This window comes from Opisthorchis viverrini (assembly GCF_000715545.1).
Source record: "Opisthorchis viverrini unplaced genomic scaffold opera_v5_114, whole genome shotgun sequence".
In the NCBI taxonomy this organism is placed as follows: domain Eukaryota; kingdom Metazoa; phylum Platyhelminthes; class Trematoda; order Opisthorchiida; family Opisthorchiidae; genus Opisthorchis; species Opisthorchis viverrini.
The window spans coordinates 1083469-1108401 of record NW_008751769.1 but is presented as its reverse complement, the minus strand read 5'-3'; positions in this window follow the sequence as shown (position 1 = coordinate 1108401).

Genomic DNA, 24933 nt, shown 5'->3' with positions numbered 1-24933 from the left:
AGAAATCACTTTGAATACTTCACCAGAGCCATCCTCTGGGTTGTTCAGGCCATATTCTAATGGCAGTACAATTTATACACCCAAGGGAAAGAAGACCATTTTAATTATCTATTCGTCTTGGCAACATCGGTCCTACGAATTATCGCCTTTCCAGTGATACGCATTGAAAGTTATCCTCAGTGGATCTGGTGATTTTGTGATTCGACAAAACTATTGTGACTACACCCGGGCACGATGCAGTTGGTCTCTTATTTTCCTAATGGAAACCGACTTAGACGAAACCGCCCACAATTGTGGGTGGAAAACATTTATACGAATCTTTGAATTATATCGCCGTTATCGACGGCAATAACCTAGCACCCTTGAACGAAACTCCCCCATCGTGAACCAAGCACACAACGAAGGATAAGCTTTACCCGGGAGATTGTTGAATGTTCCATACTGAAATAGGCAACATGTTATGTCTTAACGGTTTCTAAGCAGGTGGAATAAGGGTAATATGGACCGCAATCAAAAGATCGCGGGAATTCTACGGTGTTCAATTTAACACTAGCCACCATCACTTGGCCTTGACAAGCCATATAGGATATGTTTTTGACTTTTCACCAGAGGGAAATCTGAGTAGAAAGCAATGACTTCTCTTGCAAGCAGCTTTTGAATGCTCGTGGTACCTCCCCCAACTAACCAAGGATAACCGGAGGTATGTTATGCTCCACTGAGTCTAATTCGTCACCAAGTGCTTCATACACTTGGAACAGCTGCAGCCAGATATACTTTACTAAGGTGATGATCAAAATTTCGTTTAGAGCACTCAGAATATGAAAGCTGACTTTCACGCCATAAAGTGGAGTTGTTTTGCGGTTGCCTTGTAAACAGCTAAAGAAATACAGTGCTTTTATGACGATGCAAAACATATTAAGCCTGATGAAGCTTTTGTGTCAAAAGCGAAACGTTGCCCAAATAAAAACTACCGATTGTTTACCAAGCTCTTCTGAAATGATGACTTCTCAATCGGTTCCAAACTTTTTCCAATTGATTGAAAACAACTACGGACCATGTGTTCGCAAACTGTCCAGTGACTACGTTCCATTGGCAAGGCTAGAGGCAAACTGGGAGAACCACCGCATATTCAATAAACGCTGCTTGAAGACTTGGTCTGGTGAAGCTTTTGTGTCAAAAGCGAAACGTTGCCCAAATAAAAACTACCGATTGTTTACCAAGCTCTTCTGAAATATTAAGCGGATATTCCTCGTTGTACGTAGAACTGACCTATTGGAGGGATGAAGAGGTCATAGACGATTTGCTAGTATCTGCGCACAAGTAGACAACACACGACGGATGTCAGGCGTCGAGCAGAATGTTTTTTTCTTTAAAGTTTGCGAATACCTTCTTTGAATAGACCGATTTTAGTCTATCATAAAATTTTTTATTTATTTCGAATAAGATTTGAAAGCATTTTAACTCCCAAGTGAATAAATCAGTAGAAACATGTACCTTCCGAGAAAATGGTGTAAATCAATAGATGCACTCGATTTTGATCAGACTTCGGCTACCAAGCCTCATCAATTTTATTCATTAGCCACGCGATCGATTGGGCTCCACCTGGTACTCTAGTGGATTTGTAGTACGGCGACGTTTGCCGACTCCAGTGCAACGGAAGGAGACGATGGCACACAGGTCCACACTGCAAACGCTGACTACGTTTACCGTCACAAGCATGATAAAAAACAACAGGGGTGCTGACACTCAAAATTTATAGAAATTCTTGTTCACAGCGGCACAAGTACGGTAGTCCACAAGAATGACTAAACGCATATCAATATTCCCTTGTTCATCTCCTCTCTTTCCATCAGGATGACATACCAATTATATTATCCTGGTAATACATTCTCACGAATATAAATTTCTGAGTGGTTGAAACATTGCGAACTTTGAGAACCTTTATAAAATCAAATGCCCTGGAACTTAAACAGATATTTCCGCGAAAACTCCAAATAGCAATATTGGATTTAATAAACCTTCATTCTAAGGTAACCCTGTCATAGATTCCGAAAATCTTTCCTAATATATTGATATCCTGCTGAAGAGAACTTGCTTTCATTCAAACTGTTTTCACATTTAGTCGGTATTTATGGATAATTTACTGAATTCTTGCTTAACGTCTCGTTTATTATATTTTCTAATTAAACCTAAAAGAACCACCTCGTTTTTATTTGAGGTGCCTGAGTGTTTAGATCTTATCAATGTCTCCTGAACTGTTTGCGTCAAAATTCTGAAACTTACAAGTTGCATCAACACAGTTCGGCCAATTGACATATATCTGACCAGCCGAAGCAAATTGTTTAGCGTTTAACCACTAGGAGGAAGATCGCCAATTCGAAGGTCTTTGGTGTCCTCTGTGACGAACATTGCTAATAGTTCCATGTAATGGTTTTATGTAAATCTGAAATATCCAAACACTGCTATCGGCTTTTCGGTATGGAAATAGAGGTTGAAGAGAAACTAGCCATAAAGGGGCTGGAAGCTTTTCAATGGTCAAAAACCGGTTCCGCTCTTTTTCTTGCTCGTGGGATAGACGCAGTTTCCGAGTTTATTTCACACTCATTTTCTAACTGAACTCAAAGTTTAAGAAATTCACAAAATATGTTCTTTGTGCAGTATTTTGCTTTTAACGGAGTCTCATTGTAACTTCAACTCAAACACTTGTTTGAGGTATTGATTGACCAACTTCATTTATAGGACGGAACTTCCCTTGAAAAATCCTTTTCTTACCACCAGCAACACAAATAAACAAATGCTCACACGTGCACATGGCACAATGCTATGTTCCTTGCTGCCTTTTCTCTCAGGCTAAGCGCATAGCTCATTTAAATTGCAGTTGCTCATTTGTCCCTTTCTTCAAGCTGTCTAATGTTTGGTTCTCGACAGGAAAGAGCTATCCGGCTGACTACAGCGCACTCAAAAATACGAATTAAGTGTCGCTTTTTTCTTCGGGATGGATATTTCAAAACTTTGGAATTTAAAATGATCATCATCCTGCCTCCGTACCAACGGTAAGAGGTGTTACGGACGGTAGCCAAACAGTATGTTCTAATCAGTCCATCCAAATTCAGATTGTCATTATCAAAGAGTGTTGCCACTTGGCCATAACCAAAACAATATCACAGAGTTTACTAACATTCTAATTCAATAATCCTTGATTTCCTAGAGTAAACTGAATTAATATGGTATAGTTTTCTTTTTCAACCTTTACACAACTTTGTCTCCAATGGATTTCCTCAGATGAAGGAAAAGGCGGCGCTATTAATGTTTCTCTTGCGTAAATTGGCGAAAACTGCGTGCCACATTGATAGATAGTAAATCCTCCCCCTCGACGAACTGGTTGACGATAAATTTGATTGTAATACAAGCACCGGCCGATGGTCCATACCAACCGCTGAGCACAGTTCCAAATAAAAATCAAGGTTGATCGGTACCAGTTTGTCTCATTTCAGTAACACAAGCTGAGATGCGGAATGTCTGTTTGTTGAACTGTAGATTCTGAGGAAGTCGGTTAATCTGGTCAATCATAATTTGGGGTTCATATGGTTCTAAACTGTCGTATAGGATATAGAATTTTGATTGTACATTATCCGGGTAAGTTGAGTTTCGGTCGTGCGCAGAATAGTTAAATATTTTGGTTGAACAGTTATTTCTTCGGCGTGCATACCTAGGTTCTTAGGGTTACTTTATGACTCGTATCCATTTAACTACAAAACATTTAAAGTGAAAACTCTGAATACCACTCCACCAAGTGGTGCGTGATCGGTTTGGACCGTATCAGCTTTTACGGAGTTCACTGCTTAAAGTAGGAAGCCCCGGATGCCCCGAATGTGATGCTGCGTGCAAAACGTTTGCTCCGGCTTAAATCCCAGTAGATGAAGTCAGCAGGTGACATGTAGATGCTTATGGGTAATCATGGTGATGGTACTTGGTTATCACCAAGGCAACGGAATCATCCACCAATTCCATTAAGTTTTGGTGTAATACCGCGCCCACCGCAGTTCATCGCCATGTAAGGTTTCCAGATAGCTACCCATTAGCTTACGGTCGGTACATTAAAAATAACCTGGCGACATTTCGCTAACACTACGGATAATGTTACTATTCTAGGGATCGTGGTATCGATGAGTGGTAATCAGCATATGCAGCAAGATAATCTATGTTCTAGCATTTCCTGTTTATTAAGCAGAAAGCTACATCCACTGCTCACACACAAGGTCGAATTTATAACGGCGATTGCGTCGATATTTTGCATTAGTTTACATGAACGAGTCTGCTTTGGAAAATTCGGCTACTTAGCGACAATAAAAACAACTTGCCACGTCTCAAGACTTCATATCTTCCCTTAAAGAGCCATTTTTCCTTACTGATTTGCACACCTGGGAGGTCCCATTTTTCACTGCTGATAATTCCCAATAAGAATGATACAGTTCGACAGTGCTTTTTGGCTTTCATCTTGAATTTGCTTCACTTATAACGGATAGTGCCGTAGATGGCATTTGCGAATGGTTTGGAATGTAATAAAACTTTATCTACGCATTATCAACCACACGGTTACTATTTCGCTAGTCTTAAACATGACTAGACATTTCTGAAGATTTGGTTTGTTTATGAAAACGTAATATTCGCCGCAGATTACGAATATGGGGCATCAAGATTGATCTTGTATCATGTGGTCCTTTCGTTCTCTATGACTGCCAGAAAAGGGGTGCTGAAACATCGGGTCTCGTGAATCATTTTAAAACCACTCCGTTTGGGTAACACAGTCTAATACAGAAACTTTTTGGATTCACATATTATTGCACGGTGGATCCTCCGTGGGCATTTTACATTCGCCGAGAAAATGCCTAGGCGCAATTAGTTGCATTCATCACTTTCACCTCTATTTTGCAGGGAACGTTTCAGGACAAGCCAAAATACAATGTTGAGTCATGTCACTGGTTGAGGGCGGCACACACTGGATCACTAGAGGCGATATCTCAGCACTGATTTTAATGGGCATCTGTTGTTGATACTCAGAGCCATTAGTTATTCTTCAAAATTCCTGGATAGTACATGAGGCTATCTTGCGTTATGACATCTCTTACCTGAGTAGCGTCGTAAAGGATACTTCAAATGTGAAACTGTTGTCTGCGATAACTCAAAAGAGAATCCACCTATTACTTCCCACTGCAGCTGAAGTAGTACATGTGAATTTTCTTCTTATCATTACCTCGTTCTTAGGCCTGTCAGGAAATAAATGAGTTTACTACCCTCACAAAACACACATCCATGTTCATTTGGCTGAATCTTCAGATGTTTCGCTAATTGGCACAACAACTGCCGACCGACTAGTCTGCCGTCTTGCTGCCGGCCTCCCATTTTGTACAAACGACATTGCAAGCGTTAATGTTTGCCTTATTGCCACTTCAGTTCAAGGAAAACAATTTTTAGTTAACGGCAGGCTCCTGAATAAGGAATAGCAATCCTTTTGTAAAACTCTGAGTTTATATTTTACCAGTGGAGAGTTGTCCAAGCATGTCAAAAGATATGCTGGACTTGACAAAATATGGTTTCATGAAAGATACGCGTTTTTAGTAACTAGTCTCTAACTGAAACACGAAGTTGATGTATTTTTAACTGGGCAAATTTTTGATGCCACACGGTTCACGGTTCGCTTGGATTCCTTGACTGAACTCGGCAGATAAATTGTCTCATCCGGTGCTTATCTGTATTACTATGAGTAGCCAATTTCACCGACAACTTCACCAACTCCAACAGGCTTATCAAACTGCCAAATATGGCGGGGATGCAGATCATGGGGAAGAACACATCAACAAAGCCTGCCGCTAGCAAAACGACGGTTGAGAGGAGGAACCGCCTATGTCAGACCTTGGAAGTGACTCGAGGTAAGCTGGTCAGTCTGGCGAAGAATTTAGACAAGCCCTATAGAGGAGAATGTCGGTAACTCAGGCAGCGTAGATGGTCGTTGGCTTGTTCGCTGAGCTGGGCAATTTGGTTGCAAACGTTTCATCACCAATCGAGGTGACACCATCATTGCGTAGTTGTGCGTAGCGTAGCACAACCACTAACCCACCGTTACGCACAACTACGCAATGATGGTGTCACCTCGATTGGTGATGAAACGTTTGCAACCAAATTGTCCAGCTTGGACAAGCCTGTTTAGCTTAAACCATCTTTAATATCTAATTGGGAAACGCCCATTTCGTGACTTTGGCTGATTTATTGACTCTGCAGGGCATTCGGTTCGGCGATAAACTTGTCTCTTGTTGTTCGCTTCTAACTTGGTCATGATGCGGAACTAAAATCGGAAATATAATTTTAGTAAGAAACATATATGTGCTTTCAAATAATGTTTTCATGCAAGTGGACTAGTGCATTGATATTTACGTGTATTTTTAGAGTTTTTCAGAGGTTTACGGAAACCGATCAGAGTCGAATCGCTCATATGTGTACGCTGCAAACAACTTGTACAATTTCAATTACTTGTATATCAGGTAAAAGTGGAAATCCGACTATTTGCATTGCGTGCAAAATCTGTTGGGTGTAGAAAATACCGCTGCCTGACCAGGTTTGGGATTCAAATGATCTCACATTATTGATTAGGCTATAATGAAATTTTATCCTAAATAGATTACTTTCAGTTGCAAAACTGTATGTTGTGAAGACAGCTAACGACAGATTTTCCTTCTGATATGCTGGTGAGACGTTAGAATACCAATTAAAGGCAATGTAGGATGAACAAACTTCGTCGTGGGATCTTTCGCCGTATATCTTGCACCTACAAAATGAAAAGCCATACAGCCATGTGCCGTCTATGGTCATGGTAATTGCAAGTAAAGGAGAAGCGTTATTTGTGGAGAGTTCCTCGTGCCACGGTAGTTGTTCTAGCTATGACGGGAGTGTGTCATACAGAACCTTTGGACGAACCTTCAAGGCCTAAATCATGTCACATACGATGTCAAAAAACATCACTAGGTCCCAAAGGTGGGGTAGACCATACCACTGTATGGGGTACGTTGTTGTACGCCTTGGAAAGGTTAGCTGAGCCGTATCCAACTGCCTGACCACCAGTTTCTCAGGAATATTGAAGGTATCGGCCGATGTTCAAGGACTGGTGACGAAGCAATTAGAACAAAAATATTTGGTTGTGCCGCATGTACTTTAGTCGCTAAAAACATGACGCGTTTTACGTTTAAAGTTTGGCAGTGTGTTAAAACTCCCGAGTCATCAGCTAGAAAAACAGTTTTTCTATAACTTTCTTAGAATGGAAAAGTGTTGAACTGATGGCGCTAGGATACGTGAAAGACGTGAAAGCAGGTAAGAGAATGTGGGGTGCTTTTGATGCAGAATATCTTCCAGGACGGCCGTCTGGCCGTCCTTTCACTCGGGTAATGCTATCACAAACAAATAATTAAACGACCAATAAATTTTGCGCTCGTCTTTTCATTCCAGCTTGTCCGATTAGAAGTTAGCCATAACCAAAAGTCCAGGCGTCTAACCCTCTCATTTTCCTCGGAATATTAAATTTAAATAGAATTTTTATGGTTTCACGGCAGATAAGCATCATTGGCAACCTCGATGTTGCTGTCTATGAAGATGATAATCATGATGAGGGGAGGTGGAGGAGGATAGAGAGTTGAAGGTGATGAAGATGCATTGTTGTCCTCCGATCAACACTCTTGCGGCCGTGCACCGCTGACTGCCAGGCTCATAGTAGACAAACACGTTTCAGTAATGTAGTAGATTTGTGGAGAACACATAAAAATTCATTATTTATTTTATGAGGTGCGTTGAAATGATTGTTAGGCACCTGAAGCAGAAAATATAGTCCGTTTGTATCTCAATCGCTTGAGGAATCGCTTGAAGGAATCAGTATGGCATTTGTCCTGTAAAGTATCTCACTTTCAGCGCTAACTTACGGATCCCAGTTTCCAGTTGCAGAACAAATCCAATAGAGTCCGCATGACGATTAAATTCCTTTCCATTTCTAGTGATATTAGAATCTTTTATGTTCAATTAGTTTGCTTCTAATGTTTTCCAAAACATTTTTTTCGTAAAATCATCGCCCTTAAAAGTAGCTTATAGAGACTTATCTGAATGAATTCATAATATGATAGCTTGCCATTTTTGCTTTTCTTGCAGCAGGCTGTTGGTAACGTGCCTGTAAAGTTTGATAAAAAAAACGTGCTTGGTAAATGGTGTGGATCAGTGTGTCGCTTATACAGTAGGTGACTAAGAGAACCATAATGGAGTGAAATCCCTGACTATTCTCAGAACTTAATTTGCCCGTGCCCAGATAATACAGCGATGATATTACACGCATAAACGATCCTTCCATTAGGCTGGTTATGGTGTAAAGCTTTATAATCGCCACCTATGGTGTCTATGAGGATACCAGCCTCTCATGGTTTTGCTTGTCATGTGTAAGCAAATATCACCGAAAAAGACATTCCTTTCTTCTATACTATTCGACACAGATAGAATATTTTGCACCTTGTGAATGATACGGGAACATTGTAAATCACGAAGAAGGTTCTGTAACTGCCACATCCACCGGGTGTACGTACTCGCGGTCTGGTTAACACAGTCGTTGCCATATTCATATTCGTACCAGACGATGATAGTAATTAATCGGTAATGAAAATGGAGTGTGGTTTCTGAGGCCACTCATTTTGCCTTGGTCAAAGTTAGAAATCCTAAAAGTATGTGTTCATCTTAGTTTACATCAGTACAATATGTTTAAGGTTTCCCATAAACTCAGCTGTCATACATACCAAATAATTTATCTATAGTGCAAGCTGAGGGCCTTTCTTGGTTATCGAAGTTTGTACATTGAGTAGCGAGCAAGAGCGTCATGCATTGCTCTGACAGCACCCATTAATACACACATGTATATACGAGCAAAACGATAATTAACATACCAAATGGCAATTCAAAAGCGTGTAACAATTACGCACTCAGTCCGCACCATGCGGCATCCTCCCTCTTTAAACTTCGTGGATTTGACTGATGTCTCCAATCCAACAGGAAGCCAACGCAAAATTTTCTGCCATACTTTTCTGTGCTGACCGAAATCCCTATTTTATGCATACAGATTGTGTGGACAAATACGTAATGTTCTATGTATGCTAAGGTTACGCAACTATGCGTATTATTCCGTTACATTAAAGCACACCGAGAGTCCCATAAAGTCTTTAAAAAAATACTGCATGCGTTGAAGAGTGTTCAACCACCTGGACTCCATGTAGTCGGCATAAACTAGAGGGCATGACACCGGATGTGGTAAGAATAGAGCCATTCCAGAGTCATTCATATGCTAAAATGCCAGATACTGTAAGGGTCATTAAAACGTCTACAGTTACATTGCGCGTTAGCGCATGCTCACCATATCGAGAGATTGGTGAAGGGAAGTGCTTCTTGTGCTTAAGACTGGCAGCCTTGCTGTTTCCGACGTTGTCAAAACACTATTTAAAGCTTTCGATGGTGTAACGCTGCAGAACGCCGAAAGTGTAATAGAGGGTTGATAAAATTCGCTTACAGTGAACGTACTTCCGTCATTAAGAAAAAATGATAATTTTTTACGACAAAATGCTGGACGACCACATTGATACTTTTACGCCAGTTCACAACGAACAAAATGTAAGGTGAGCAATTTGGTGAACAGTTATGGATGTGATGGATTGTGTTTCGTTCTCTTGCAACATCTCGGCTGTGGCGACAATGTGTGACACAAAGATGCAGGCCAACGAAGTGCTGACCGTGCAAGAAACATTCAAATCCGCCGATAAACAAAACACGGTCACTGTGGACAGATGACGTCAACCGTAGAAGTACATCGTAGAATTTCCAGTGGTTTCGGAATGTAACTAAAGTACCCTTGTTGATCAGGTGGATGTTATTAATCTCAATCTAGTCGTATTGCAAGTCGCTATGTGAAGGGGCCTGTTAGTGTTTAGCGTTCTGAACTAAATAAGACAGACCTTTATTTGCTTACAAGCCATAGGTTTACTCATTGGCGTAAAAGGTTATCCCCTTGTGAATAATACAAATAGCCTTATTAATTGTACACTGCCAGCAGCATAATACATTATAAGACCAGTATTTTCCGAACACGATGCTTGCGGACAGTGCTTTTGTGTAGTCTACAACATCTGCATTGTAGATATCCCACAAGATTTAGAAGATAAAAAAGGACATCTTCTCAGCCGAAATCCACAAGTAACTTGCCTCTGAAGGATCTTTAAATTTCTCCAAAATAGTGTCGATTAACGTCAGTGCTCTTGCGTGAGTTTTTGACGACAGCAATTAGAGTGAAGATGCCTCTAGTTTGTCGAGTACATTTTGCAAATTGCTTTTGAACCATTACGCGTGAGGCGGTAAATTAATTTGGACTTCCCTGTTGACTTGCATCCTGTGCGTGGCTTTTATTTGCGCTTCTTCGATGGCAGGGTGGCATATACCCAGATATTTTCTAAGATGGACACTGAATCTGGCAAACAAGAAAATAAATGAACAGTGAAGAGTCAGAGAATGGCAAAATCGCCAAACATGTTTACTGTGTGAAGCACAGCAGGAATTTTACTGTAGATTTCAGCCTATAAATAGGCCAAATCTAAGCTGAAAAGTTGGCGACGAATCAAAACCTGAGCCTCGCTGCTTTGAATGTTCTCCAAGGAGAAGCGGTCATTCGATGTGCGACAATTCCAGATGAACTGTCGGTGACAAAATTGTTCACGGAGAGGGCCCAGCAAACTGACGACAAATGAGGTCGCCAAAACACAGAAAGTTTTTGCCACTTAAGAGTAACTACACAGCATGATTTTTGTTGGAAATCCCACTTCACGATCTTCTGTCTTGCTTGCATCACTAAGTCAAATCTGTATCCATATAGTGTGCGTTATTCCACATCAACCTAAGAAATCTCTTTGACAGCCCTTAAAAATAAACGACCTCGCAAATGCTGACGTTCTAGTTATTATTCAGCCGACACTTTGCTGACAGAACGGTCTGTTGAAAAAAATTTCTTTTTTCTATAGACATTTAAGATACTTCGAAATATCTAATTAATCAATCTTATGTATGTCGTTCCACACATATCTTTGCCTCTTTGTAGTTTGTACGTTTAAAACTGGGATAACGAATGCTTCGAAGAGAAAGTGCCTGGTTTAACACTCCTCTGTTTACTATTCCCGAGGCATGAGGTATGAGGATGTTTTTGAAATCTTTCAACCTTGATTTCTTTCTTCAAACAAATTCGATCTATGGTTAAATGCCAAGTAGCACGTCACAGTTGTTTTATACATGCTATAGTTAGTCTGCAAAGAACATCTCACGAAACTTCAGGGATTTCTTAACCCAATAACTATAGATTAACCGTTCGGTCACGAACACCCGAACACAGGCATGACTAACTTTAGTCAGTGGGGCCTGTCGGAGAGTTTTCAGCAACCCTAGGAATGTCGCATTACGTCTCTATGAGTCAGTCATTTTTCATTAACGGAAATCACACCATGCTGTCACGTGTCGGTTGTCTCCTTGGGTGCCAGTTTCTCACGTAAAGAATCTTTTTGTCTGCATGAAATATTCTTTCCCGTAGTTTGTACGCAGTTTGTCGGTTATACCAGATTTGTTTAGCATTTCAGTTTCAATAAAAACTGTGTAACTACGTACGTATTGTTTCGTATAAACTCTAAGCGATATTAGGTTTCCGCATTTACTTCGCACACCCTATCTGTATACTTTGAGAACCAAACGGGATTAATTCGACACAAGGAATAAACTATCCAGTCATTGATGTAAACTGCTATCTTTTCAGTTTGTAACCACACTTTAAAGCTATTTCAAAGGTTCGTGGGCCACAAAAATTGTACTTTCATGATTTTTTCTCGATTCGCTAAACTTTGCTGAGTAAGTGGACATTCGCAGAACTCAACATAGATAGGAGATTAATAAGCTGGATCTATCGACAATATGTCATCAGAGCCCACCACATTAGCATTGTGGAATCAAGCTTTCTGATTTTAACAAATGACCCAATTTACTGCACGCGACGCGAAGGTACTGTATGTTGAAATTGGCGATTTAGGACCTAGGGGCTACGATTAAATTCGCCTCGTCAACGCAGCTCATTATCGAAGCGTAATCCGGGCCCGCACTCATAGGCGAAATCAGAAAACCTGGCATTTGTTGAAAATCACCTATAAATATCCATATCTTTGCAGTTCATACTTTACCGTATTAAAATTATCCATTAGGATGAACGATTTTGCTATTCAATGCGGTAATAAATTCCTGTCAAACTTGGTGCTGCGTGTTCCTCGTTTATTATGGACAGTAAATTTTTGCAATTTACGTGCTGATTTCACATTTGCAGTAGAACGAAATTTCGGGCACTGGAACACCCGATGTAGTATGCAAACTTTCGTATATTGTAGGTGCAGTTAGTCGCTGAAGAGGGATGAAAACCCGGTTTTGAGTGGAGAAGAAACAGTTCAATAACCATGGTGACAATAAAGTGGTTTTCAAATGACTGCATTTCTAAGGTAGCAACTAACGCGAAAACTGTTATTTTATGGGGGATGTGAGCATCCTTGAAAAACCAGTCCATTCGACTGAAGTATGATTTGCCTGGTGTAAATCCCCAGACAGTAAGGGGGAGCAATCCTTATCGAGCGCAAATTTATTGTTCCTTATTTACAGAAGCTAAAACTGGTGCATTTTTATTTACCGTTGTTTTGGTTTATAATCACCCGAATAGAGCAAAAAAGGGTGCCTCAGGCAATCTATTTGCTAGTGCTTGCATGTTCTGTCCCAAATTAATCACTACATTTCCTTTAAGCATTTTGTATTCTGTTTACCTTTAAATGATTTATTGTGTATTAGCTAACGTAAATGCCAGGTGAAACCCGTACATGTGAATCTACGATCAGTGTTTTTTATCATTCTAAGTAGAATAGAAAGTTGTGTCCTGGGTTTTGTAAAGTCTTCTTTTTTGTTCTGAGTTCGACAGCGTCGAGAATATGTACTTTCCTTACCATTTTAATATCCTGACGTATATATTACTCTCGTGTGACCAGTTCGCCTTCCATCAAAAATTAATGGCAGTGTATATGGGCTTCCACATCATTTCTGTACATTAATGCGTAATGTCCTACCTTTAAGTTGGGACAAGCCTGGGGCCATTATTTAATCAAACCATACCTGAAATGTAAGGTTTAAAGGTTTCATGTGTTCATCTGCGTGCTTCTGTTTGACAATATAGAGTCCCTATCAAAAATTTACAGTGCCGCCTCAGTAGATCTGTCAGTTGCATATAAATTCAGCACAGAAGCGACAATGGTTTACCACTTATATAAGACCTTCACTCATCCAGCCCTCAAAATGGTAGGGAATCCTTTTTTCTACTATCACCCATAGTAACCAGAATGAATCAAAATGAATGATTAGCCTGTATGATGAACTGCTGCACACGCTGAATTTGCTGACCGCAACTTCATCCGATACCAGAAATATTCACCTTCTAAAATGAATAAAACAAGGCATCACCGGCTAAACTGGCTGTCATTGAAACCTCAAACATCTGAACTCAATGCGATCCTCTGAAAAACAAATCTTCTCTATGCTTTTCATTCTTCACTACATATGGAAGTGTGCTGGTGTCCAACCAGCGACCGGCGATCATCCATACCTTTTTCTTTACCAAAATTCAAGATGCTCTTGAGTGTTATTTGTATGGGAAATGAGTCAGAAACAGTTTCTGCGCGAATACCAAGCCTGCAGCTGGCAGTACGGTAGAGCGCCCCCAACAGCTTTTCGTCACCCATATAAAAATTCCATCATCTGGGAAACTCGAATGGGTTTGAACCGCAAAGAAGAAATTTGTCATCGCGGCCGTATCATCTTGCAGTTTTGCGAATCTTCAATCTGAACATACTATTAGGATCGCTTCACAGGTTTTGGACTCAAGCATTTTTTCACTTACGCAAATGGTCGACTAAAAGATTGCTCCATCTAACCGCATTCTAGAGAGCTAGGCAAATTTGCTAGTCAGGCAAAAATGTATTGTCACTGGACAATTATTGAGAACGCTAATTGAAGTGTTTTATTATAAAAATACGGCTCCTGAGGTAGGCAAGATGTAAATCAAATAACTCCCCAAAATATCCATTTAATTAAACATTGGTGACCATTTGGCATCATTAGGCCCAAATCCGTCATTTGGTTTCCATTCGTCGCTGAAAATGTAGCTGAGTGCTTATGCCCAGCAAACTGAAACGAGATTTCAGAGTGGTTTTAGTCTATTCTAATGGTTCCAAGTTTCCTTAAAGCTGGTCAAAATTTTCCATTGTAAACAAAGATGTGTCTCAACGTGAGCACCGTAAGGAATCACAAGTGTGCCGGCCAACACTAGATAGTTTGCGAATAGACGCGCTGCAGGTTTTCCGTAATTTTGGAATTAACAGCAGAAACGGTTTTGTTTAGTAAAGCTCAGTGTAATTGGAAGAGATTTTGAACTGTATTTTAAGTTTTGTTTGATGCTACAGAATGGGTGTGACCATAAGCCCAGATAATTTACAATATTTTCAATCTTGCAAACGTTTTGTTTGCGGCACATAATAACACGGTGCCAGCAATAGAAGTAGGGATTCTCAAACTGTATTTTACACTGCTCATTCCTGAAGGGTGCTGATTCGTAAGAATTCTTTTTACGTAAATATAAAAGTAAACTGATGGATTTGGGGATGGAGACTACGGAAATTGCTCATTTTCCCTGTATAACAATGTTCTCTCAGATGGTGACCAAATGTTTTACATCGTTTGCCAAGCTGGACGAACAGGTCGATAACCACTGTCGTGGTAGCACAGAAAATACTGACCCGCTTTTGGTCGCTTTGGGAACAACAAATGTGTCTCGTGTGTCCATTGTTTTCCTCTATTCACCATTAGTGGCCAAAAGCTATGCCAAAGTCTTTCGAGCAACAACGAAACGCCATACGGTTTGACCATAAAAACTCTAGGAAGGACATTAGGAACTATCATTCGAAGAGTGATGAAATCAAAGTTAACTTCAAGTTTGGAGTAAAAAGAACGCGTAGTATACCTGAGTTAAATCGGCATCAAATTTTTATATCAACAGCGGGATGGAATACCTGTCAAAATAACAAGTGAATGTAAATGCGCTTTTATTACAAACAATTTGCATAACTCAAAGAACAGTTCTAGAATACTGACAATGACCTTCTACGAGGTCCCCACACTTAGTGTTTCTTTTGGTTGTTTTAGATAGCTATCCGCTTGAAAAGCAATAATAATGGTGCCGATAAATATAAGTGTAACGCTGGAATCTTCATGGCAGAATGAGCTGTATGGTGAATCGAAACAATCACGCTTAGCTGCTAACACAAAACATCAGCGCGGTCAACCACCACCAGGGTGGTGACGTGAAATTACCAGAAGGTCAAAATTGCTTGCGATTGACTTTTCACCCAAATTTCACTTAAAGCAGTAGCTTTAGCTGCTATAAATAATTAAAATACGCCGCTGAAATTAAGTAGATGAAGCGTCTTAGAACCGCTAGCCAGTAGCCGTGCTAGAAAGTGAGGGTAGGAAATTTGTGTTTGTAGCGGGGTAAGTCAGGTGTATCCAACAATATATACACCGGCAGTTGATAGATTACAAATTATGCAGGCCTGAAGCGAAACCATAAAATTCCAAACGCTTACCATGAGCAACCAACACCATGGAACACCAATTTGTGCACACAATTCCCACCGACACTCGGGCAATCTGAAACCATTTCAAATACTAGAATAGGTCATCATATTTGGTAACGTAAACACTAGCTTTCAGCTTTTCCAGTGACCATTTAACATAGTTGTGGAAGTTCAGAAAAGTATTCTGAATTCCACTTTTTATCACGAAGTCTACGAACCACCTTTTTTGTGCCCGAATAAAAACAACGGCTTTCTGCTATGCAAAACTCAATCGGTTGTTCAGTTTGCGTTGTGTAAGCTCTCAAGGATCATTTAACTGATATTTATTGTGCAGCTGAGCAACTATCTGAGTTGGATGTTACAGGTGTAACGTTATCTCCAAACTTCCGTTATCAATCATAATAATATCGAGCCTTATATGCACAAAGAAGGAACAAGTGATTTATTTTTAAATTTCAAGCCAACTAACTGTGAAGTCATTGTTTCCTTGCTTAAGTAGAATAACAGTCGATCTTCAGCAGCTTCGCAGATAACAATCAGATTCTAGTAAACCAGGTGTAACTTACATTTCTGGAAAAAACACACATACCTAAAACATGTGATTCCTTGTAGAATGGTGAATGTAGAATGGCGGAATTACAACAGAATCCACACCTGTATAGGATCCGCATTCCAGTGAATGAATACATTTGCTGCTTTAGGTCGAACTGATTTATTTTTGGCTCAAAGATGTTTGACGTATTCAATTTAAACACAAATATAGACGGCCAAAAGTTCGATCTTATTTTGTTGCATCTGGCATGTAATTCGGAGATTTTTCTGAATCGCTGTCGTCTTGACGTTGATGAACATGGCGTACTACTATTACTTACGTTGCTCACTGAATCTTTGTTGGTATCCTGGGGCTCATCGTTGGACCGTAGCACACTGTTTTAGATTGACTTCGTTTTCCCCCACAAATTCGGTCAAGAGGTGTTGCTCATTAGGCACACAGAAGTCCTCGGGTACTGGCCTTTCTCAACAAGCTAACTCAGGTTATAGCACAGTATGCTTTTCAGAATATAAAGCAAATTAAAAAGTCATCTCATCTTGCGCTGAGTCCACAGAACCCTCTTCTTCGAGTAAAATGGATACTGTTTAAATTGATCAACATTTGTCTTCCTCGAGTAAGTTGAGTTTTTATATGAACTGTACAGCATTCAAGCACATTTAAATATGACAAAAGAATTCAAATTTACCCAAAACTCACCTGATGGTTCAGATTTTGACTTCGAAAACCCATTTAAAAACCAAATTTATCTGTACGTAAGATTTTCGGTTACCCATGAGAGAATTCTCCTCTAACCTCTTATTCCAATGTTATTGTAAAATTAACTTAACCAGACAAACCTACTATTGCTTCTGAGGGATTTGGACCTGCAAACGCAGTGCTAAATAGGCATAACTCGGAGTACATGACATCTATGGAAAACGTCATTTACTGACAAGAAAGAAGGCAAAATTTCAATACAACTGCTAAGATATCTTCCACAATGAAATTCCTATTTGGTTCATGCGTCCACTGGCCATTCTTGAATCCAAAAGCTTAATGAAGAGGTTTTGTTTAGGAGTCGCGAATCGTTAGCAGGTTTCGGTATGAACAATAGTTAGGGCAGAAAAAACTTAATACACCTTACTACACATACATCGGAAGACCGAAAGTACCATTGTGGTAAAAAGCAAGAGTAAAAAACACTCTACGCACTTTCTACTTTGGATTCGGTGCTTTGAATGTTAGCATTTATGCCATTTTAACACAAAAAGTAATATGCTACAGATATGAATTCAGCTAAAGTCTATTCCACAAACGTTGCCTGAAAAATATGCTATTAAATGAACAACACATTTTGAAGAAAACGATTTTTAATTTTAATTCGTTTCAGTTTGAACAGAAGAATTTCTCAAGGTCGGAAAGAGCACTTTTTAGACTTAGACTTGTGTAGCATTTTATTAGCTCTAGTTTCATTATTATTAGCATTTTTACTAATCGAACCATTGATTAGATTCACATGTTAAACATAAATTAATATCCTGCACACCGCTGATATGGCCCTTTTGTTTTGATCAGCAGTTCGTAGTAGAAACGACTCCCACGCACAACCTTTATAGTTTGGGAACATAATTTGTTGTCCTGGTGACGAAATATGATGCGCACATTCGGATTAAGTTTGTTTAGTGTGGGTGGTTTATTTGACCGTGTGATCTACATAAACGTGATAACGTTAACCAAGAAACTGCATTTTAACTGCGTTTCTTTTCTGTATATCTGTTTATTTACTTTTACATGATAAGCAAGTTCCAACCTCAGAATTTACCACATTCAGAGGTGTAACAAGGCAGGTTATTGTCACGTTTAAACCGAAATCACTGGAGGTTGTCTTGAAAAGAGCGATTAAAATATAGGTACGTTGCACCTGTTGACAGTGGGGCATTTTGAAAATTGTTGAATCGTCCATAAAACGTCAATGTAAGGTACAACTATTTTATGCAGTTGACCTTGAATCAACATTCCCAAGAGCTTTATGAGGCACGTAGATTAGTTAAGCTTTGCTTCTATTTAAAATATTTTGAAGTAAAATTGACTTGGATAGATCTGATCAGTTGGTAAATATTAATATTTATATTACAAAATTGATGGATTTTGATAGTTTGGATCTCTTTGATCACATAAAAGACTCCCCGTTATTGCAGCTGAGCTTGAAGAAAAGCCTATTTCATTGTCTTTATTCTAAAAACACAGCTCATTCTTAAAGTCCAGCGCCCCTTTCATATTAATTACATTAGATGAATATCAGTACAAAGTGTGAATGGAAGCAAATAACTTCACCAAGTACGTGAGGTACACACTGTCATATTTCGCATCGACTGACAGGTTGTGAACGATTACTTTGTCTGTTGCCTTTGGAAACGATTGTGTTGTTAGATGCAGGGTTTTCAGAATTACGTGCAGCTTATTCACTACATATAAGGAAATGCAAAGCTAGGATTGCAAATTTTGAAAAAAAAATAGGACGGAAGTTCCTAAAAATACCTTACTTTATATAATTACCGCAGCTACAATAATCTGCTTTGCAACATTTCAACTTAATGGTATTCAGAATTACCAATTTTTAATTTGGTGGTTTTTAATTTGCTCCCAACATTGATTCAGTCGTTTTAGTATATATCTTTGTCGTAAATTAGACGCGTTCCTGATCACATTGAAATGCGGATTCTACATTTCTTTCGGTGGTTTTACATATGACTGGATCTGAATCACTACTTCATTACCCAAATTTAACTTAGTAGCTCGGGTGCCTTTTCTGTTTGTTGACCTGGGGGCCGCTGATTAGTTCACCAGAACTAACAGCTGATCGGTGGGTGGTTCCTTCAAGAAGAATTCAGGTGTGTAGGTATCTTCCCTCACTAAATCTACGTTCGTTTAGTATGTTAAGCGGAATCGTATATTCTATGCTTGATTGCACATCCTAACATCCTTATGTTCGTGGTTTGGTTGGTCTATTTGCAGTCCATTTGCGTTGTACTGTGGCGTGTCTGTATCTCTTTGGTTCATTAGGTATCACTGATTGCTCGGAATTTTTCTGCTTCGAATAAAGCGCTTGATGCTTACCATGCGTCATGGCTCCTCTCCGTATAACTTATCGTCCTTTACTGTTTATTTCAACTGTTTCGTTCACAATTCGTGGTCTTTTTTCTTGTTTTACATGTTTGTTTGCAATGCGCCAACCTGTATCCACTCAGCAGTTTGCTCTATTTTGTGGATTCCTGGTCCTTGTTTTTCCTAAGTGAATAGGGGTTTCGCTCTGGTCCGATCAATTCGCACCATGAATCAGGGTATTATTTCAGTTCAAACATTATTTTCCTCGATTCTCTTTTTGGCTTTAATTTACAGTAACTCTCGTGTCCTCAGAGTACAGTACACCGAGTTTGTCTCATTCTACTTTTTCACTTTTTCGTGAATCAAATACCTACCCTACATAAATTCGCAGTCCCTCTTTGTTCCTGCTTGGTGTCGTTGTATGCTAACTGTGTTCCGATCCCATTGCTGGGATGTTGATTTCCACACATCTTTACCAACATTGGCATTTACTGATTCTGGATGATACCTGCCTCACCGTTTGTCTGAATTCAATTATGTTTCTGGCGTTCCGCTGACCTTTGTGAAAAGCATCAATCTCCACCAGTGCATTTGTTTCTTCTTGTTATAATCACAAGCTTCGAAGTGTGTTCCGTAGGCGGTTGTTACCGATGTGTAGTGGTGTTCCTTGACCTTGAGATATCGCGCTGGTCATGAAAGTGGTTTGCTTTCTTACCTTGGATTCCATTATGTTACTATGAATTAAAATACACAAAAAGGTTTTCCGAGTAGAGTCCTGTTTAGGGTTGCTGCAATCGTCTCAAACTTTATCTGCGTGCGTCGTAGGACGCAATTCGGATCAGTTCTTTTGGCACTCCAGTGATGTGTAAAAATGTTTACTTGCTGTTGCTTTTTGTCCGCCCTACAATTGACATTAACTTAAATGGTGCTCGTTATTCACTTCGCTCAATTCGGATTTTCAATAATGGCGAAACCGTGTGTGCAACAGGTACTGAATTAGTAGGTGCTTTGTGGTCGTACGGACCGCTTTAGAACTTGCAGTGCAAAATGCAGTGTTGATGTCAGATCAGATGCATAATCAACTACGGCAGCCAGAGAAAACAAATTGGTCCGAATATGAAATAACGATTTGCCATTCAAATAGCGAAAAACGATCTCAAACAACTTAATCACGTGCGTGGGAATCGTTATCACCATGCTAGCTACTGATCAAACCATAGGGAACATGTAATAATCAGACGGGGCGAATTTCAGTTTTATACGTAAACCTAGTAAACATGGCTCAGCTGACTTATAGCAGAGGTTTTAAGATGCACATGTCATTTTCTGTGTACTACTGACTTGCATAATCACTTAGGAAAGAGTAAAGGACTCCATGATTTTTACAACCTCCTAAAGCGCGCAGGTTCACCAGTAACCAAAAGACACCATCAGTCACTTAGGTGTGTCAAGAATAGAACTCCAGAAGGAATGTCATGCTATTCGGCCTCAGTGCTAACATTCTGCACATTAGGGTCCGGTGTCTTCAGTATGAATTCGACAATAATGCAATTAAAATATTACAAAGCAACCAATATTTTGGGGCAAAGTTAAAATCCCAAAACATCAACCACCTTCAAAACAAAGTACTATTTTCAATCAGTTGGAACATCAGACTGAAAACCCAGCACTGATCAAGTCACCTAAAACCCGATCAACCTACTTACTTACTCGCTTGGTCTGACGAACATTTTGTGTCAAAAGCGAAATGTCGCCCAGCAATAAATCCACGGATTGTTTACCAAACATCTCTGAAAAGTATTGTTTTTAACGTTGCAACCATAGTAATTGATAATACGCAACACGTGGTAATAGTAAATATGTGTTTTTGATGAAGATCATTTTAACAGTCTATGACTGAGGTATAACACGTTTTGACACATCCGCTGCTAATCCGTGATGAGCCATCAAATAATCGTAACCTCTGGCATGTATTTGTTAACAATTAACACCGAACACCTTTCACTATTCTGCTGCGTTTAAAAATGACAAATGTGTTAAACAAGGAAGACGCCGCAAAAATCATTCGGATTTATCTCAAGCACAATATAAAGTAAACCGTTTTCGTACTTAACGTCGTCTATAATTTCTGTCTATCAGAATCCTCCCCCAAACTTTCTTCAAGCCCACGCCTGTGGCTTCCGTAAAGGTGATGAGCGTAGGTTCGATAAATGAGCGGAAGAATGGAACAAATGTGTTCCGTACGGAACCTAACAAGCCAAGGTTTGTCACCGGTTTGATACGCTAATTTTTGTCCTAAAACTGACAAACGTCTTGAATCACTTAAAGCCAAGCTTACAAAGGAACAAAGATTTTGGCTCGTAAAAATCTAGACATAATACTTCTGTCTCAACCCCTACGGGAATTCGTTGTCACCAGTAGACCCTGTGAAAACGGCGTCATCCAATTTTTATTACTCCGCAGCCAAACAGGCAAAAATGACAGTTGAGAGTTTAGAAAACTTTCAGAACAAAATATTAGAACATCTCAGTCGACCGTTTTTGGTATTTGTTGAATTCCGATATTCTAGTTTGCAGACACTGAAAAAGTTTGGAAGTTCCAGTCAATTTTTTTGGTGGAAAAATATCAAGTTAACGCCAAAACGCTGGAACCCCGTGCTAACTGCACTCCTTATTGCACAATCCTCAGCAACGCGTACCTCATAGTTTTTATTCAAGTAATATGTGTAGAGGAAGCACATACTGAAATTCACCAGTGACGTCTCCATTTGTAGTTTGTGCGGAAAATTAACCACTTGGTACTGAAAGTGGTGCGTGTAAGTCTGCACTAGTGTAACAAGTTCATTCAAAAAAGAAATATGAAAACTCTTCATATAGCCCACATCGATTATAAGTCAGTATGGAAGCAGCTCTTTTGAACAGAAGTGTTTAGTGGTTGTTGATCAGGTGGCTGTTGATCTGTTCGCCGAGCTTGGCAATTGGCTTGCAAACGTTTCGTCACCATACGAGGAGACATCATCAGTGCGCAGTTGAGTGGGTACTTCTTCCTTGCCTGCGTGCGCTTATATAGCATTCGAGGGCTATCTGTTTTCTTCTGACGTGATTGGCTACTTAAAGTGTAACAAATTTGGTGAATCTATTGGTCCATTTTCGATCTTTGTTGCGTTGTGGTCTGCGTTCCTTTGTGTCGATTGGTTATCCTCACGCCTTCTACTTTTAGTAGTTCGTTCTTTCCGGCCTCGGGTTGTATTGCGTTGTGATCTGACGTTCTTGTGTTTGATTGGTTGCTTGTGCCGCCCTATTTAGTTTAGTAGTGTTTAGTAGTTTCTAACTCATCTTGGCGTAAAAAGGTTTCTTTGTTTCCTCACTTTATTTATTTATTTCTAGTGGACTGTAAGTAGCTTACCGCAGTTGCCTTCCTACAGTAATATATGGATAGGCACTCATTTTTGGTATACGCAACTCAGTTTTTTTGCGATGGTGGCCGCGCACCATCGCTAGCCCTTGACACGTACATAATTTGTGAATTAAATTAGTTAACTTGATTCAGTTCGGTTACGTTATTCACCTGACTTGCAGAAGCTTCATCAGACTGTTAGGTGAGTTTACGACTCCCTACTTCACACAAACAAAGTAATCTTCACTGGACAGGAATCAGTGAAGCACATATTTCCATGATAATGCAGCTGCCAGATCTACATGAAAGCCTCACCCTTAAGGCATGGTTCCCATTGCATGCTCCAAGCTACCTTGGGTGCACCCTGTAATTCTGGGTTTATCGATGAACAGACTTTCTAGTGGCCTACACCCATAATCATACACCTGATTTGTTTGGAAACTTATCACACGCAGTGATTGCATAATGGCATTTTTCATCTGACAGCTTTTGTTTGGCTATAACAAACTAACCTGATTAAGCTTTCCCTGCCACTGCATCTGGTGATTCAATATGGTTTCTCCTTCCTGTTTTCTGGGTTTGTTCGTTGACGAATTCTGTAGACTAACGAGCAACGCCGCTACCCTAGTTGTTTTGCTTCTGTTCCTACGCTTTTTGTGGGGCACCTTTTTTGTCGTAAGAGTCCAGTTGGTGGCTTAAAGCAGCTTGTAAGCAGTGAATGTTCAATGTGGCTTAAAAAGTGTGGGAATATCGTCATATCGTGATGCATTATTGAAGAAAACATTTTTGCGAGCAGATTCAGCTTACGCAATCCCACTCCATTTTTTCTTTAACACTGGCCGGAGTGGGCAGAAAAGTACCTACAACCTTTAGGTATATAAGATGAATATGTTTTGAATGAGATTTCCACCTACACTAATTCGCTAAATAAAGGTGTTTGAAGCTCATCCGTCGAGGAAATACGTCAAAATACTACGTGGGACGCACTCATTAGTGAACAGTTCAGTATACCAATAACCACACGGTATAAGTTGTAACGTTTGTCATGACATACTGTTTTCTAGTAAAAGACTTTTACTTTCCAATCCTGAAATGAGGACGTAAGTTGAAAGTTTCCACTTTACAGCCTCAACTCCTAGCTAAAACTGGATATGCAAGTTTGATTCCCCTATTTTCATCAAGTAATTTCCTGCTTCTAAACCACGTTCTATTTCCGCAAACATTCTCCTCTCTAAAGCAGCACCCCGAAACTGGCCACAGTTTGATATAGAACCCTCCTGAGCTCCATTAACAGCTGGTAACCGTTCTTGTCCTGTTTCAGTCTAATTAGTCAAGCGTAGTCCACATAAGATCTAATACTCTGCTCCAGAAGTAAACAGTAGTTTAGTTGTGATGTATTACTCATAAGGTTACTGAAAATATGTCGACAACCCACGACGGGTTCCGCCCTTTTTGGGGCTCATCAGGTAAGCGCAGTCCCCGAGTTTCCGTCAAGCTTATGTGCTACTTGAAACCAAATTGCACGAAATTAGCGAATATACACTCATTTGCAAATTAGTTTGGTTTGTTTCGAAGAGACTCACCTGGAACCCAGTTGAATCCCTCGTTTGCGATGTTCTCAGGCAACTGAATGTGCTGTGCCGGGGCGCCCATGTTTCAGTCGATACGGTATTCGAGATATCGCGATACACTGCCTGAAAACCATCACAAACGAGAGGTCTGAGTGGGTTCCAGATGAGTCTCTGGAATAAACCAAATTAATTTGCAAATGAGTGTATATTCGCTAATTTCGTGCAATTTGGTTTCAAGTAGAACATAAGCTTGACGGAAACTCGGGGACTGCGCTTACCTGATGAGCCCCAAAAAAGGCGAAACCGGTCGTGGGCTGCCGACGGATTTTCAGCAAGCTTATGAGTAGTACATCACAAATATTTACATGTATCGCGATATCTCGCACATCGTAGCGACCGAAACATGAGGCGCCCCAGTGCAGCACATTCACTTGCCTGAAAAAATCACAAACGAGAGTTTCACCTGGGTTCAGGTGAGTCTCTGGAGAAAAACCAAATTAGTTTGCAAATGGGTGTGTATTCGTTAAACAGTAGTTTTTTGTAAAAGCCATGATATATCATTTCAGGATGA